We start from the raw sequence: 18,468 nt of genomic DNA, 5'->3' as shown, positions 1-18,468 counted from the left end.
GAAAAGAGTGAGCACCGGGTTGCTCCGGTTGGGGAGTCTCCAATGCCAGACATCTTAGCAAATAGATAGTTTCAGTAAGAATGGAAAAAGATCGATCTCTTGGGAAGAGGGTTATTTGGGTATTTATAGTTGATAATGGTGGCCATCGAGTGAGTCTACTTAGGAAGCTTCCTAGTTCCGGTAGGAATCTAAATATAGCAAGAGTTGTAGTAGGAAATTGAATATGGAGGATGTCCCAGCTATGGGAGCTTTGCGTATTGGCTTGATATCCTTCCTCTTGGGGAAGATTCGATATTCTGTTGAGAGTCCTTTATGAACCGGGACTAGTTCGCATGCTGGGTCTAGCAAACCTTCTTACGACGTGTCTTAATGGGTGAGACGTTGGAATCTTAGGCCAAACGTCCTGAGTTGTGCAGCCTCATCTCGAAGTTGCCTGCACGAGCGACGAGTTCGCTTGCATCACCTAGCATCTAGCTAGTGAAGACTTCGGGCCAGCCATTTAGTTGGGGAACCAATATAGTTGGCCTTACCTAGTAGTCCAGACAATCGTGCGACAAGTTGTCCACGAGACGCTTCCCTTGTCCTGGTGCTCACTTGGCAGATAAATTGTCAAAGTGCCTTCCAAAAGATGGGTGGCCGGTCTGCTTCTACCTCAGGCGTCTATTGGATAACCTTGTCGGCCCAGACAACTTGCCAGGGTTCGCTTCCTCTAAGACCCGTTGTTCGCAAGGTCCTGCCTGGGCATGTCTCCGATGGTTGGAAAATTTTATAATAACATAATTAAAAAGGCTTCAAGGAGATGAAAAGGATTAGGAGAGATCCAAATATCGCCTAAAAGTTGGGATATATTGCAAATAAAATGGTGGGCCTATGTTTCTAGTTGTTTTCCCTTGAATAAAAAAAAAAATTGGTGGGGCTCTAAATGGATGGTTTCAGAAGATGAAACCCCACGTTATTTTTCCCTTTTCTTGTTTGGCAAATTTTGACTAGAAGAGGGTGACTATCATTTTGTTTCTCCTTTTCATATACTTCTCAATTTTTCTGGTTTTAAAACTTGGAATCAACATCTGGATGGGTCAGTAGACTCAGGATAGATTCCCGAATCAGTAAAAATCAGTTAGAACCGGACATTAATCGGACTGAATTGGTTGACTTAGTCAAATTCTTAGGTAAAACCCTGCCCTAGACCCTTCTGAACCTGTTTTTTTAGTCTAGCACAGAAGATGGGACCCGTGGATCATTCCAAATGAACAATGTCTACAAGTTTATGCAATCAAGGTAATACCTTTTTTCTTCTGAAAAAACTGAGGGCCAGTGATTAGGATGATTTGATCAATTCATTTTGAGGAAATTACACTCCCCTCCCCTGAACTATGGCTTAATATCAAATTCTCTCCACGTAATTTCATATATACCAACACTCTCCCCTCTAGTTTAAAGATTCTTTCAATCGTCCCATAAGTGACTCACGGTGTTAAACATACCTATAAAAAGACCGATCTACCCTTGTGGCTTCTACCTATATTTCCTTCGCTTTTCTTCATCATCATCCCATCTCTCTGTTATGAAACCTCACTTAATAGAAGAAAGCTCGCCCACCTCTCAATTCCCATTACTGAAGCGACCTTAAGCTTGCCTATTCCATACAATCGACCAGCTCTGGAGGCCCCGACCGAACCAAACAGCCAATGCACGGAGACATCAGGCGGCGAAGAAAATTACAACTTCTACCTGAAAAACACCCAAAGATTGAAGCTCGAACAAAGCTTTGTTTCTTTTCCCGTTTTGTAATGGACACAACAGTATCCCAAGAAATCGGGACACCTGCAGTGGAAAAGCCAGGGGTCGGGATATGAACTTTAATGGCAAAAATCGACACAAACGTGAAACCCTAGGATCGAGGGGGAGATGAAGATAGGTTATGTTATTGCCGAAAATCCGTGAGTCGACCCTACACAAGCACAGAAGGCAGAGGCCCGGAGGTATCCCTGGGATTAGTCCTCCGACACCCAAGTTAGAGACTGGTAGAATAGTGTTTTTGTAGGAGTAATGGTGTCTATGGACGTACCTCCCCTTTCCTCCTTTAGGGTTCCTTCTTATAGGGTTTATGAGCCTAGGGTTTCGAGAGCCCCCCTCGGGTATCCTCCTCTCACGTGGTTTGAAACCTTGCAGCCTCTATCGGGTGGGCGGCACATGTCTTTCCCTCGTATGCCACGTGTTTTCGCTTTACTGGGTGACTAATTCCATCGTATCAGCAGCCCCCTTACTTCTAATAAGAGGCTCTTTTAGTTGGAGTAACTATTTAATTTCTCTTTAGAGTGCCCTTTCGGCCTTGGGTTTCAGCATTGGTCTTGAAACCACGACCTTCAGTTAGGTCTGCTTGGACTTGGGTTGAGCTCCCAACTGAGGTTTTAACCTTCGGTTAGGTTCACTCAGCCTTGGCCTGAGCCTCCAACCGAGATTTTGACTTAGGTCTGCCCGGCCTTAGCCTGACCCCCTACCGAGGTTGTAACCTTCGGTCAGGTCTACTCGGCCTTGGCCTGAGCCCCCTACCGATGTTGTGACCTTCGATCAGGTCTGCTTGGCCTTGGCCTAGGCTCCCAACCAAGGTTTTGACCTTCGGTCAGGTTTGCTCGGCCTTGGCCTGGGCACCCAACTAAGGTTGACCCTCAGTCAGATTTACTCGGCCTTGGCCTGGGCTCCCAACCGAGGTTTTGACCCTCAATGAGGTCTGCTTGGCCTTGGGCTGAGCCCCCAACTGAGGTTTTGGCCTTCGGTTAGGTTCACTCGGCCTTGGCTTGAGCCCCCAACCGAGGTTGTGACCTTCGATTAGGTCTGCTCGAGTCCGAGTGCAGTACTACACTCGTTTGCTTTGCTTGAGTGTACTTCAGAAATCTTGTGTAGATGACGTGTACTACATTTAATGAGGCTGGGGAGTCGTATCGATACACTTTTGCCTACAAATAGTGTCACTTTCTCTCATTTTGTCATCTTCTACTCATTTCTCTAGCCCTTCACCCTTCGTCCTTAACTATCCTCTGATCTTTGGTTCGGCCAGAGTCATTGAGAAGTAAGTTATGTCTAGCTATTTAGGTAGTGGCCCCTCGTCATCTGAGGGTGCAGTTTCTAGGCATCGGAGTCATGGTCAGGTCAGAGGGATGCCCTTAGACTCGTTGTCCACATCCACATCTTCCGATGCCTCTTTATCCTCTACCGCCAGTGACATGAGTGGTGGAGGTATTAGGGAGGGGCTTCTTGACTCCAGGGCCCAGGAAAACGAGTCCCTGGAGGTCGAAGCTAGGAATATAGTGTCAACCATGACCGAGGAAGAGCTAATGGAGCTCTGTGCATCGTGTAGTATCCCGGATGAGTTCGTCCTTAGGGTACCGAGGCCGAGCAAGCTACTGAAATCCTAAAGAGCTTTGTTTCTATTGGGATGCCTTCAAGGCCGGGCTTCGGCTCCCTCTCCACCCATTCTTCAGCCAGGTGTTTTGGCACTACGGCATCTATCCAACCTAGCTGACCCCGAACAGGTGGCGGCAGGTCCTCAGTTTCATCATCTTCTTCTCTCATATGGGGAGACCTCTCTCCCTTCGTCTCTTCCTTAATTATATATCTCTTGGTTCCAGCAAGGGGGACTAGGGCTGGTACTACTTCTGCCCTAGAAAAGACCTTCAGCTTCTAAACTGATACCCCACCTCGATACATGGTTGGAAGTTGAAGTTTTTTTTTGTGAGGGTGTCCGAAGGGTTCCCCTTCGATAATACTTGGGACATCTCAGATCTGAAGGATGTAAACTTTGCACCTACCCTCTTCAGGACAGATGCAGTGTCACTGTCGATGGCTAAGGATAAGACACTTCATCAGTCTGTAGAGTCCAATAGCCTCCAGTCGGATGCCTTTCTGTTCCTATTCGGGCTTAGCCCGAGTGAGTCCTAGGTTTGCCACTGTTTTTGCTTCGGATTTAGCTTTCTCGTACTAATCTTGACCATCTTTGTTTCAGTGCAAATTTTAAAAGCAGAAGCCAAGGCGGCGACAACCGAGAGGTAGGCCCAGCTGAAGGAAGCCAGGGCCCAAGATGCCCAACTGAGGCAGCAGAAGAAAGGCAAGAGAAGAGGGGCTTCAACTAACGACGCCCTCCCAAAGAAGAAGCCGAGATCCGAAGACCCCATCTCCGAGGCCATCTAGGCACTAGAGGCCCCAAGCCGCTACACATTCCCTCCCCGGGCCTCCTCCCCTGGTGTTGACTTTCAAAGCCAGAGGGGCAGTCATTCTCGAGCTGAAGACGGGTTCATCCCTCGGTGGTCCATTAAGGAGGGCGAGACACTTTCCATCAGGCGAGTTGCTCGAGAGCTCGTCCAGAAGGGGAGCCTACCAGGAGACGTGGCCGAGGCCCAAAGCTAAGGGACCAAGGCTATGATTACAAGCACTTGCGTGTTTATGGCAGCGGTAATTTTTGGCATTTGGCCTTGAATTTTCTTTCTTTTCTTGTTGCTTCCCCCCTTTTTTTTTTCTAATTATTGATCTCTTTCAGGCTCAGAACCAAGTCGGGTAGCTGACTATCCGAGCCGAAGCCCTAGCCAGGGACCTCAAGGTGTCTGAGCGTGAGAAGTCAGCGCTCGACAAGGAGCGCACAGTCCTCCTCGAAAAAGTGAAACATCTGGAGGTCGACCTCCTCGGCACATAGCAGGAGAGTGATTGAAAGCTTAAGGAACTAGAGGTGCAGATGGCCATAAGGCTAAGGGAAGCCGAAGCTCGAGCTGTCGAGAGCTACAAGTCCTCTAAGGACTTTTGAGAGGTGGTCAAGCACGCCATCGCCCTCGGGTTCATCATGGGTGCTACCGATGTTCGAGATTGGGTCCTGGAACATCATCCCGAGGTATCCTTCGAGGAGAGTGGCCTTATCTTCGAGGAGGACGCCGACGCAGCTCCTGCCGCCACTAAGGTTGCAGATGGTGAGGATAGCGGCAATGAGGGAGAGGGGTCCAGGCGTCTCCTAAGGTTCCTTTTACTCCTAGGAGAGGAGACTCTGATGTAGATGCTGCCGACCCTGTTGGGGACGAGGCCACCCCTCCAGCAGACGCTCCATGAGGCTCTCTTTTTTTTTTTAACCTCGGCCCTCGAGCCTCTTTGTAACCTTAGCCTTAGGTTCTATGTAATTTTGGCCTTTGGGCTTCTTCATGAATGTAAAACTTTTTTGTTCAGATACTTGTATTCTCGCTTTGCTTTGCTTTCCTTCTCCTTTTTTTTTTTACAATCCCGAAGACGAATTCCGAACCTGAAGGGCTCTACCAAATCTTTGGCCCACAGGTGTGGGTATGAAGGCCAAAGCTCTTATTCAAGTGATTGTGCGAGCCAACCTTTATCACAAGGTTTAGTTCCATTGAGTCATTGGTCCGATGGTGGGGGGACAAAGGCCGAAGCTCCCATGCACCTCGGGGTGTCTTCATTCAGCCCCCACCCCAGGTGCCTCCTTCATACCCCTACCTGTTGGCAGCTCTCAACTTAGTTAGGCCCTATCGGGGGGTTCCTAGTCAGGTCTGTTGCTCCTTGGCCTGAGCTCCCAACCAGGGTTATTCCTTAGATCATGTCTTCTCGGCTTTGGCCCGAGTGCCCAACCAAAGGATGTACCTTATATTAACAATTATCTAGAAGCGATTGCTGTAAGCTAGCTCATATATTATGGGATGAAAATCCTCCAGAGAGCTAGGGGTGGAGAGTTACAACTTAGAGGTGCTTAGGGATTCAAAAAATTACAAAATGTAAATGTAAATATGCTTGCTGCTCACTACTGGTAGAATTTCCTCAAGTTCTTCGATTCCATGATCGTGGTACCTTTTCTCCCCCGTAGTCTCCAAGTGATAGGACCCTGGTCGTATTATCCTTGAGACTCTGTAAGGACCTTCCCAATTTGGAGCTAGATTTCCTTGATGCCTTGGGTCTGATATCTCTGCCCTTTTGAGAACGAGGTCACCCATTCTGAACTAGTTCCTTTGGACTTTAGAGTTGTAATGCCTTGCAACCTTTTGCTGGTAGGCGGCGATCCTTTCTTGCGAGACATCTCTGACTTCAGTCAAGAGGTCTAAATTAGCTCGGAGTCCTTTATCGTTTTCTTCTTCATCCTAATACTGAATCCAATGGGTCATGGCTCCTACTTCTATCGAGAGCACAGCTTCGGTGCCATAGGTTAAAATGAAGGGTGTTTCTCCGGTAGCTGATCTCTTAGTCATGCAGTAAGTCCAAAGGATGTTGTGTAACTCTTCTGCCCATAACCCTTTGGCATCATCCAGTCTCTTCTTTATTCCTTGGAGCAGGGTATGATTGGTTATGTCACACCCCGTTCACATAGAACCGGGCCAGTGATCGAGTTAACACCGGTTAACCCAAACCTGCCAGGATCATCTGATACAGTATTCCACCACAGCATACACACAACTAAGAAAGAGCTTATCAGTTCAGCGGAAGACTTGGTTTACCTGTGAATATTCCCATAAGACTTGATACCCGAATTGTGATACAATAGTTAAATACATGTGGGCCCGAAGGCATGATATTTACACAATAAGAGTACAATTCACGTATCAAGTACATAAAAGAAATCATCAAAAATCAGAATATACAGCTCGGCTCAGTATCAAAGCCTAGAGCTCAGCTCGGTATCAAAGGTTGAGCCCAGCTCGGCTTCACAAGGTAGAGCTCGGCTCGGCATCAAAAGTGGAGCTCAGCTCGGCATCAGAACTGCGGTCCCGCAGCACAACTCTTGCACGAGCAATCAGTGCCATGCTCTAACTCCTCAGGGGCCTACCAGTCCTCTTCAGGGAACTCAACCGTGGGACCCGCCCAGTGCTCATCTAGTTGATGACCTGTAAAATCATCTAAAAGAGATGCACACATGGGATGATAGACCACACAGCAGTCCACACAACAAATCACAACCATATGCACTACATGCTATGCAATACATTTTAAATCACATCCACCTAAGCAACATTACTAAGTCTTTGGTTTAGTGCTACTACAGCCACAGTGCGCGTATACTCTGGGTACGAGCCGCAAACTCCATCCCGCGATACGCCCATAGGGCTGTTGGAGAAGGCCCACCGTGAGTACTCGGAAAAATAAAACATGCCGACCACCGGCTCTCAACATAAAATAAATGACAGAAATTAAAGGTGCTGACTCCAGCAATTTAAAAGCAGTACGATTGGCCCTCTTGAATATACCACCGAGGTTGCCGACTGTCCTAATGACCAGCCGGGCGTAATGTCTAACCACCACAGTGACCCGACAACCGTGACCACTGCTTCCCCCCAAATGGTAACCCAACACCTTAACCCCTGCTGGGAAGGGTCGTAGCACGGGTAGATGGTAATCCTAAACCACATGCTCCTATATGACAATAGTACGATTGTATAGTGCCACCGCGTCCCATACCACGGGCCACCAATGCACTCATTTTCAAGCCGACTACGGCATCTAGTCTATTAATGTATCATGCACAATGATGTCTACATTCATCACAGAAGCATATTATCATTTGGCATTTAGAAAATAAACCCAACACCCATACATAACCATGTGAGGATGACTAATCTACATAGCATTTTCATGATGACATGGCTAGACTAGATACGATTAAATGAATGACAAACAATGCCTTGAAACAATGCCAAACGCCCTCTCCCCACTTACCTGTAGTGTACAAGGACTCACGCTCAGTACGGGTGAGATCCGGTGTGAGAAGCGTGGGATTTGGTGAACCTATCATGAGTGAGCGGGGTTAGTATTTCACCATTTTGGGAGCAAAATTAATATGATCCAATGACAAGATCATGTTTAGAATCCTAAAAGAAGGTCACACATCCGATTTGGGTCCAATTGGACGTAAAAATCACATTCGGAGCCTCTCGGGTGGGTCGGACAACCCACTTGTCTGACCCACCAGTCAGACCCACCGGTCTAGACCTGCGGGTACGTTGGCCCACCGGTTTTACCCATCGATTGGGCCCAAAGGCCCTGCCCTCTCAGGCAGGTGCCCACAGGCGGGCCAAGTGGCCCACCGGTCTGGCCCACGGGTCTTGGTGGGGAACTACTGTTTCTTTCCAAACTTCCCTCAACCTTTGGGGATTCAAATGGGGCTTTTCCAAACCCATTCTTCACTCATTCAAGGTCTCATAAAATGGTTCTAACCTAGATTTAGGTTAGATTTAAGGAATGGGAAGCCATCTTACCTTCTTTGCTCAAGAACACCTTCAAAAACCCAAAATCACTTCAAATCCACAATGCTTATCCAACCTTGTAAATACTTCTTCAAATCCTTTAAGATCAACACATAAATCATCTATTAAACCTTAGATTCATCATTTCAAGGGGGATTTACAAGATCTCAAGAAACCCTACCCAAATCAAAGGTTTTACTTGGGTATGGTGAAAGTTTAAGGAACCCAACCTTTGCTCACCTCTAAATGTAGATCTAGTGTTGGAGATCACTCTTTCGGCGTCGGAATGGGAAGATCAAGTCTCGGCACCATTGACATCCATCTCTTCTTCCTCTTCCTTCTCTTCTCCTCTTCTTTCCTTTCTTTTCTCTCTCCTCTTTACTCTTCTCACCAACGTCCGAGTGTCATAAATGAGAAAAGAAAAGAAAATCATAAATGCTATATATACTTCTTAAATAACTAAGTAATTCGCATGGGTGGGTCACTCAGGTGGGTGGATGCGCCCACCTGTCCGCCCACCTGAGGGCCAAAACTTGGGATTTTAACAGAATTCGGCCCTCGACACGAATCTCACTCTTGGCATACGGTGTAATATACGTATGCGCCTTAATATATGGCTACATACCTGCTTTATCCGCACATGGCCTTATGATAGGTGTATGTACACGGCTTGGGTACACTCGTCTCTTCTGGCATTGGCTCGGACTTATCGGGCCAGCCGGTGTTTAAGGTCACCCTTGCCATCATAGTCCATAAGGAACCCGCTCTAACTCTCTCCGGTTCGGGTCCTGCATGGTTAAATCAGGTCAACCGTGTAATTAGACCGGGTTTAGGAAGTAGGGTATTACATATACCCCCCTTCCTGAAAATTTCATCCTTGAAATTGGCGTACCTAGTTGTTCAAAGAGATGAGGGTACTTGGGTTGGATTTTATCCTCTTTCTCCCAAGATGCTTCTTCAAGTGAATGATTAGCCCATCGCACCTTTACATAGGAAATGGAGCGGTTGCGAAGGGTCTTCACCTTTCGGTCCAAAATTTCAGCCGACTGCTTTGTATAGGTCATGTCGGCTTCTAGGTATTCTGGTTCCATGGGTAATACATGAGAGGGATCATGAACGTATCGCTTCAACATGGATACATAAAATACGTTATGAACATCCCCGAGCGAAGGTGGCAGAGCAAGCATGTAGGCTACTGAGCCAACCCGAGCTAAGATCTCAAATGGTCCAATGTATCTTAGGCTCAACTTCCCCTTTCTGTGAAACCTTTGCAACCCTTTAGTAGCAAGGATTAAAGTATCGGTATCGGTCGCCGTATCGGTCGGCTAAAATTAAGATACGTATCGGAGAGTATCGTATCGTATCGGAGATACACTAAAATACGCTAAAGATACACACATAAATGGATAGGAAACATTTTTTTAAACACTTTTGCATTAAGAGTTTGTTAAAAAAAGCTATTGATAACATGTATTATGCATAAACACTAAATTGAGGGTATCGTACTAAGAATTCAAGGTTTATAGTTGCCCCATAAATGTAAAATCCTTGTTCCCAACCTTGATTTCCACTTTAGTTAGAGAGAAATATGGCCGATAACAACTTTGGAACAAAAACCCTTCAAAAAATCATGTTTTTCTGAAAAATTACCCATCTTGGCCATTATATGACCATAGCGCACTGTATCGGTATGTACCGATACTCACCGATACGTATTGATACTCACCGATACGTACCGATATATATATATATATCGATACTCACCGATACGTGCCAATATACCGATATGTACTGATCGATACATACCGATACTCACCGATACGTATCGAAACGTACATTTTACCTCAATTTTATAATTTTCATAGTCGTATCGAGGCATATCATATCATATCGATGCGTATTGGTGGTGTATTGATGCATATCGGTATGTATTGTAGGATATATATCGATACAAAAGGATTTTAAAAATTTCATGTATCGTATCGATGTGTATCGTATCGGTCGGCTAAATTTAAGATACGTATCGGAGGGTATCGTATCGGTATCGGAGATACTTAAAACCACGTTAGTAGGAGAGATATGGAGAAATACCTTTTCTCCTGGCTGAAATTCAATATCTTTTCTGCGGGTGTTTGCATAGCTCTTTTGACAAGACTGAGCTGCTTTAATCCGTTCTCGAATAACGTCAACTTTGTCACAAGTCATCTGTATCATCTTAGGTCTTAACATTCGACGTTCACCTACCTCATCCCAATACAAAGGAGTTCTGCACTTCTTGCCATATAACGCTTCATACGGAGCCATCCCAATTGTAACTTGGTAACTGTTGTTATAGGAAAACTCCATAAGGGGTATATATTCTTCCCAACTACCACACATTTCCATTATACATGCCCTGAGCATGTCTTCTAATATCTGTATGGTTCACTCTGACTGACCATCAGTCTGTGGGTGGAAAACAGTACTCAAATTCAACTGTGATCCCAAGGCATACTCGAAGCTTTTCCAAAATCTGGAAGTGAACCTTGGGTCCCTATCTGATACAATGCTCATTGGCACTCCATGTAAACGCACTATGTTGTCCATGTAAAGTTGTGCTAGTTTGGCCATAGAGAACTTGGTCTTGATGGAAATGAAATGAGCAGTCTTAGTAAGCCGATCAATGATCACCCATATCGCGTCTATCCCCTTAGGTGTACATGGTAGTCCGGTGACGAAGTCCATTGTAATCCTTTCCCACTTCCATTCTGGTACTGGGAGTGGCTGAAGAGTACCATAAGGTCGATGCCTCATAGCTTTTACTTTTTGGCATGTGAGACAAGTCGCCACATACAGAGGTATTGTGACTTTCATGCTTGGCCACCAATAATTTTGTTTGAGGTCTTTGTACATCTTTGTACTTCCCGGGTGGAGTGAGTACTCGGAGCTATGTGCCTCTCGCACTATCTTGTCTTGTATATCCAAATCATCGGGTACACACAATCTGCCTCGAAACATCAATGCCCCATTATTGGCTAAAACAAAATTTGGGTCGTTCATTGTTTGATCTTGAACCTTAACTCTGATCCGCTGCAATTCAGGATCCAAAGGTTGTTTCATTATTACCTCTTGCCTAATAGCCGGATGCACCTGTAGAGCCATCAAGGATACAATCAACCATTTAAGGTTTTCTGGTTGATGTTCCAATTCTAAGGTTGCTCCTTCATATAAGAGAGCTTCATCCATTAGCGTCGCCTCTTGTATAAGTGGTGGGCTGACTGCTAAGCATGAGAGTGACACAGTCTGTGCCTTTCGACTCAATGCATCTGCTACTACATTAGCTTTGCTGGGATGATACTGAATGTCGCAGTCATAATCCTTAATGAGCTCAAGCCATCTCCTCTGCCTCATGTTCAAATCCTTCTGGGTGAAAAAGTACTTAAGGCTTTTGTGATCACTGTATATCTCACACTTCTCCCCATACAAATAATGTCGCCAAATCTTAAGGGCAAAAATGACTGCGGCTAGTTCTAAGTCATGAGTGGGGTAGTTCTTCTCATACTCCTTTAGTTGTCGGGATGCATATGCTATTACTTTACCGCATTGCATGAGAACGCAACCCAAACCAACTTTGGAAGCATCAGTGTAGACTGTCATTCCACCTGTGCCTTAAGGGATGGTCAACACAGGGGCCGACACCAACCTCTTCTTCAATTCCTGGAAACTCTTCTCACATTCCTCTACCCAGTCGAATTTCACACCCTTTTTGGTTAATTTAGTCATTGGTGCTGAGATTTGGGCAAAATTCTCAATGAAGCGTCGGTAGTATCCAGCCAAACCCAAGAAGCTTCTAATTTCAGTGACATTCTTGGGGCTTTCCCATTCTACTACTGCTTTCACCTTATCAGGATCTACCTCGATTCCAGCCTTAGACACTACGTGCCCCAGGAATCCAACTTGCTCAAGCCAGAATTCACATTTGCTATATTTGGCAAATAATCGTTGTTCTCTCAACCTCTGTAACACCATTCTCAAATGTTGGGTGTGCTCCTCTTCTGTCTTGGAGTAGATCAAGATGTCATCAATAAAAATAATTACCCATTTATAGAGGACATCGTGAAATACTCGATTCATTAAATCCATGAATGCTGCCGGTGCATTGGTTAACCTAAAAGATAACACTAGGAACTCATAGTGACCATACCGAGTCCTGAATGTTGTCTTGGGTATGTCGCTGCTCTTTGTCTTAAGCTGATAATAGCCTGATCGAAGGTCTATCTTTGAAAATACCTTGGCACCCTGCAACTGGTCAAATAAATCATCAATGCGTGGCAATGGATACCGGTTCTTAATGGTTACCTTATTCAACTCCCGGTAATCAATGCACATACGCAAGCTGCCATCTTTCTTCTTGACAAACAACACTGGGGCACCCCAAGGTGAAACACTTGGGTGAATAAACCCCTTTTCCAATAGTTCCTGCAACTGCATCTGCAACTCCTTCAATTCAGCTGGTGCCATCCTGTATGGAGCCTTAGATACTGGAGTTGCTCCAGGAGTCAAATCTATGGCAAACTCCAACTCTCTATCAGGTGGTAAATGCATCAGATCATCTGGGAAGACGTCGGGAAACTCTTTAACCACCTTTACCTCTTCTAGAGGTGTAATCCTTGCATCAACATCAAGTACCGATGCTAAGTAGCCCTGACATCCACTTCTCCAACAATTTTACCGCTTGAAGGGCGGAGACGAGGACCTTTCTCACCCATTTCATTTTATCTGCTCGGTATACCAATTCTCTTCCTTCATCATCTGTCACCCTAATCAGCTTTTCAGCACACATCACATTAGCTCGATGAGCCGACAACCAATCCATGCCCAGTATAACATCAAAATTCTGCATATTGAACTTAATGAGTTGTGCATCAAAGTTCTTCCCACTAATTTCCACTGGGCACGACCCATACACCTCCTTCAACTGTGTAACTTTACCAGTAGGCATACTAACAATCATTCCATGATCTAGGATCCTGGGTGGCATCCCAAGTTTCTCAACAAATCTCTTAGATACGAATGAATGTGTAGCTCCTGAATCGAATAAAACATAGGCTGGTATGCCTGATATAGGTAGGACACCTAGTGTAACAATGCATATAATTTCAGCAGGTCATCAATATTTAACATAAGGAAATTCTTAAATTTAAAATGTACCTGCTACCACTTCTGTGCTGGCCTCAGCTTCCTCAGCTGATAGGGCATACGTCCTTCCCTGCGGTTGATTTCCCCGAGTTAAGGGAGGTCGGTACGTAGAGGACTAATTGGAGGGCAATGCTAGTCTGACCCGACAGTCTTTTGCATAATGCCCATATGAATGGCAGTTAAAGCAACGAATCTGAGATGTCAGAACTGGGGCGGGGCCCCTCTGCACTTGACCCGTTGAAGATGGAGGTCAGGGCGGCCTTGGAGCTGTAGGTGCCGCACTAGTGTTCGGGCGAAAAGATGTGGAGGCCGAACCACCAGCTGGTCTAGGAGGGTAGCCAGATGGCCTATAGGGCTGCCTATAATAGGCCCAGAACTGTACGACCCACGGTATGCCTTGGAGGAGTTACCCATATCCGGAAATGGATTTGTTCTCTTGCATAGTCCAGGGGTGAGGGACTCTTCTCCCTTCTGTTTATCCTCCATGGTCTTGGCCTTCTGCACAATCTGGCCATAGTCGGTCAAATCTAAGACCTCAAGTACAGACCTAATGGATGCCTTTAGGCCCTTTAGAAATCTCGCAGCCTTCTCTTCAGCTGTCCTCATATGCCTTGGGGCAAAATGGAACAAGCTCTCAAATTGCTGTTGGTACTCAAGGATAGTCTTACCTCCTTGAGTTAAGGCCATAAACTCAGTCTCCTTGCGGTCTCTGAAGCTGCGTGGGTAATGATTTTCCAAGAACAACTCCTTGAACTGTTCCCAGGTGGGTTCTGGATGGGCAGCCAACAATATGGGCTTAGAGGCTTGCCACCAAGAGTTGGCCTCCTTCTTGAGTTGCAACCCCGCACAAATGAGTTTCTGTGCATCTGTGCACTCAATCACCTCAAATATTTTCTCTAGCTCCTGGATCCACTAGTCCGGCTCCAGAGGATCACTCCCCACCTTAGAGAATACAGGTGGCAAGTTCCTCTTGAATGACTTTACTACCTTTGACGTATTATTCGTCAGCGGGAAGTTGGAGCATAAGCCGGATAGTAAGAGTATGGAGGGGGCACCCCATACTAAGGAATACTGAATGGTGGAATTGGAGGTGAACCTCCCACTTATGGCCCCGTACCAGACCCTACAGGTGGGTCCTGTGGAGTAAGTATCCGGGGAGGTTGACCTGATTGAGAAAGGTCCAATTGTTGCTGAATAGCAGTCATAAATGCTTGCTGTTGCTGAAGCATTTGTTGCTGGAAAGCCTATTGTGACTGCTGAATTATGGTAGCAACATCCCTTAGAGTAATAACCGGTGGAGGGTTCGGGAGTGTAGTCATAGGTGGGTCCCCATGTGCCCCACCCTGACCAAGGGTCTCTGGAGGTGGTGGAAGTGAGGTTTGCCCCACAGAGCAGGACCTCCTGGGATTCGGTGGTCGATCGACCGGACGAGGACCACGCGGGGTACCTCGGGCATGGCTACCGAATCTAGTACGTACCATCGTATCCCTGCACCTGGAACATATCATACGTCACATTGGTTAAACACCATAGAATTGATATAGGCACATAACTATATGCCAACACGCAGGGTATCATAGTGTATGATAGTTTGCAACTCTTGATTCCAAAAATACAGGGTTAGTGCTCCAACAAGTATGACAATGGTCCCACTTGACCATAACATATCATTATAAGAATAATAACAATAATCATAATAAGTATATTAATAATAACCATAATAAAAATAAAAATTCCATTTTTTTTTCAAGTTTTTACTCAAATGGCGGGTGACACCGGCTGGCCAAGGCAGGTTGGCCCGCCGGTCGGGTCACCAGTCCAAAACTTCAATTGACAGGCTGACACTGGCGGGTAGGGTGGCCCGAAGATCTGGCCCGCCGGTCCTGATTGAGTGAAAAACTCGAACAGGGCCTTTTAAGCTCTGTTTTCCCTTATTTCCTTCATTTCCTCTCTCTCTCTCTCTCTCTTCCTCGGGCAATCTTGGAGGTCTCCTTGACGCTTCCACTCGCGATCCCACTCAACAACCCGGTGCTTTTTGAGAAGATTCAACTCCTCCACTTCCAAGTAAGTTTTTTCCTCTTTTCTTCTCAGAACTTGCATTTTGGGGTAGAAACTCATGAGTTGTCTTAATTCTCACTTCCTTTCCATGATTCTTTCCATAGAATAGTGATTTCATGTGATTTTGATGTTCTCTATGTGATTTATTTCTAGTTTCTAGGATTTACTTCTCCATTTTGAGAAAAACCCCAACCGTGCCCTAGTTTTTCTTAAATTTGGGGATTTCTTCATTTCTTGCTCTTTTTCCCTAATTAATGACTCAATTGCGATGCATTATGCTTGATTTGTACTTAACATACTGTAGAGATCATAGAAAGTACCTTATGAGTGAAATCCCATTTCTTCCCATGAAAATCCATCTTTTGTGTTAGGTTTTCTTTGATTTTCTTTACATTCTTTGGTATTTGTGGACCTCAATAGCATAGTAGTAGATGTTTTTGCATATTCTAATTGGTAGATTGACGGCATTTCATCCATGAACATGTAAGCTTCATGCTTTCTCTGTTGTGAGTCTTTTGCACTTTCTCTTAGCTTGGACTTTCACCTTGAGAATTCGGGTTGTCTCCTTCCTTAATTGTCATGCCTTATATGCCTCTTGTTACCTTACTATTTTGCCTTACTCTCTGTCTTGTTACTTTTCTATTTTGTGAAAATTGAGTTTTGGGGCTTCCTCTTATTGCTCACCCCTCTTTTTATTCGCTTTGTTATTCTCTTTTTTTCTTTACTCACCCTGCTTTCCTCTTTTCTTGCCAGGATGTCATCTTGCAAAGGCAAGGAGCCCGCATCCTCTGGCACTAGGCATGTTCTCTAGCCCCCCGCACAGGGAGACATGGACCTACCCGGTTTGATCCTTCTGACTACGATGAGGAGCTCTTCCACAGTTCAGAGGCAGCAGCCAACTGGCCGGCCTTCCTGAAGAGGTCGATAATGATGGAAAAGACTGTGGTAGTCGACAACTTCCATAAGGTTCAGCTCCGGGAGAGGTTTACAGCACTGGGCTGGCAGTCCATCCTCCAGGTAGACCGTCCGTGCTACGAGCAGCTAGTTCGTAGATTCTACTGTGACCTGGAGGTTTTCTATCGGTACGGGGAGTATGCTATAGTCAGCATGGTGAAGGGGGTGGACATCCAGCTGACCGTGGACACCTTGGCCAGCATTTTGGGCATCTCTGCAGCCGGGCACCGTTACTACAATCCTCCCAGGAGTAAGCCCATAGGCCCATTCATGAGTTTGGAGACACCAGATTACATCTACGAGACCATCTGTGGCAGCAGTGCCCGTCCGGAGTCCGAGACATCCTTTTTCCTGGAGGTTCGAGTATTTGCCCAACTGGTCCAGTTCAACTTGCTCCCTAGAGGAGGTCACCGGAACCAGGTGGGCTTCATGGAAGCCTTTTTAGCCTTTTGCATCTATAAGGCTTTAGAGGGAGGTGACGAGCACTTGTGCTTACCCTATGTCATCTTCAAGACCATGGAGCACCACACTTCTCACCCCGAGGATGGAGGATTCCCATATGGCAGGATCCTCACTAGGATCTTCGAGTTCTTCGGAGTGGACCTGAGTGGCGAGGAGGGGAAGACTCCGACGGACAAGTTCGACAGGGGTAACCTCTTGAGGATGGGTCTCCACACCCTTATGGATACACATCAGAGAGCAGGAGCTCAGAGAGATAGGGATAGGAGAGCTGCCCCTATGGAGGATGTTCCCATAGAGGAGGAGTCCAGTGAGGAGGATGGGGACTATGTTCCTCAGGATGAGGAGGATGATTTAGTGGATGAGGACATCCCTGAGGAGGTGCCTCAGGAGTCGAGAGGTACCGATCCTGGCTTCACCAGAGCTACAGCCCCACAACATAGAGCCCCACCACCTGAGAGTGGTGCATATGATTTTGAGGGCATGATGTCCACCATGAGGGCTTTGAAGGATGGCCAAGATCAGCTGCTAAGAAGGCTGGACGAGAGTGCTTCTAGGGAGGAACGCATCCTAGAGAGGTAGGCTACCTTGGAGGATTCCTTCCTCAGATTGGGCCAGGACTTGGACACCACGGCCAATACCATCTCAGTAGATTTTGGCTGACTTCGGAGGGAGGTACGGCTGGTGAACTCGAGGTTTGACTACTACGACCATCGTCTCAACGTCAACTCTAGACCTCCGGCGAATGTAGTAATCATAGACGATGACGATGATCAGCGAGGACTTAGCTCGTCCACACCAGCTTCTCATCTGTTCCATGTTGTCTATCCTATTGTATTTTTCCTTTCTTTTCTCATTTTTTGTACTTGCTCTGTAACTGAACTTATTTGTGGGATAATGTATTTTGATAGTGGTTTGTGGTGAATTCGTATGTGTGATGACTTGTGTAGTTTAGTTGTGGTGTCTTTGTAAATTTTTTTGATCATTATTATATTATATATATCTGTTGTTTATCAGGTGTTTTTGTGAAAATTTTTGAAAATCTCATTTTACGCCGTTATACTGTCGAAATTTCGTCAAACTTGTACTCGATAGGTAATGACACCAATTAATTTACCTATTATCTACTCTCACGTATTCTATGAATGCAATATCTAAATGCAACCATCTTTATTCCTTTCTTTCTTTGGCTTTTAACTTTTTAAAGCTTTCACATTAACCCAATCCCATTTTCCTATTATAGATTCTATGGGATTCTAATGGTATGCTGTGAGTGGAGCAGAACATCATGCTCTGATACTACTGTTGTCACACCTTGTTCACATAGAATCGGGCTAGTGACCGGGTTAACACCGGTTAACCCAAACCTGCAAGGATCATCTGATACAGTATTCCACCACAGCATACACACAACTAAGAAAGAGCTTATCAGTTCAGCGGAAGACTTGGTTTACCTGTGAATATTCCCATAAGACTTGATACCCAAATTGTGATACAATGGTTAAATACATGTGGGCCCGAAGGCATGATATTTACACAATAAGAGTATAATTCACGTATCAAGTACATAAAAGAAATCATAAAAAATCAGAGTATATAG

Source organism: Macadamia integrifolia, unplaced genomic scaffold (genome assembly GCF_013358625.1).
Source record: "Macadamia integrifolia cultivar HAES 741 unplaced genomic scaffold, SCU_Mint_v3 scaffold570, whole genome shotgun sequence".
NCBI classification, from domain to species: Eukaryota; Viridiplantae; Streptophyta; class Magnoliopsida; order Proteales; family Proteaceae; genus Macadamia; species Macadamia integrifolia.
This window is presented reverse-complemented; position numbering follows the sequence as displayed.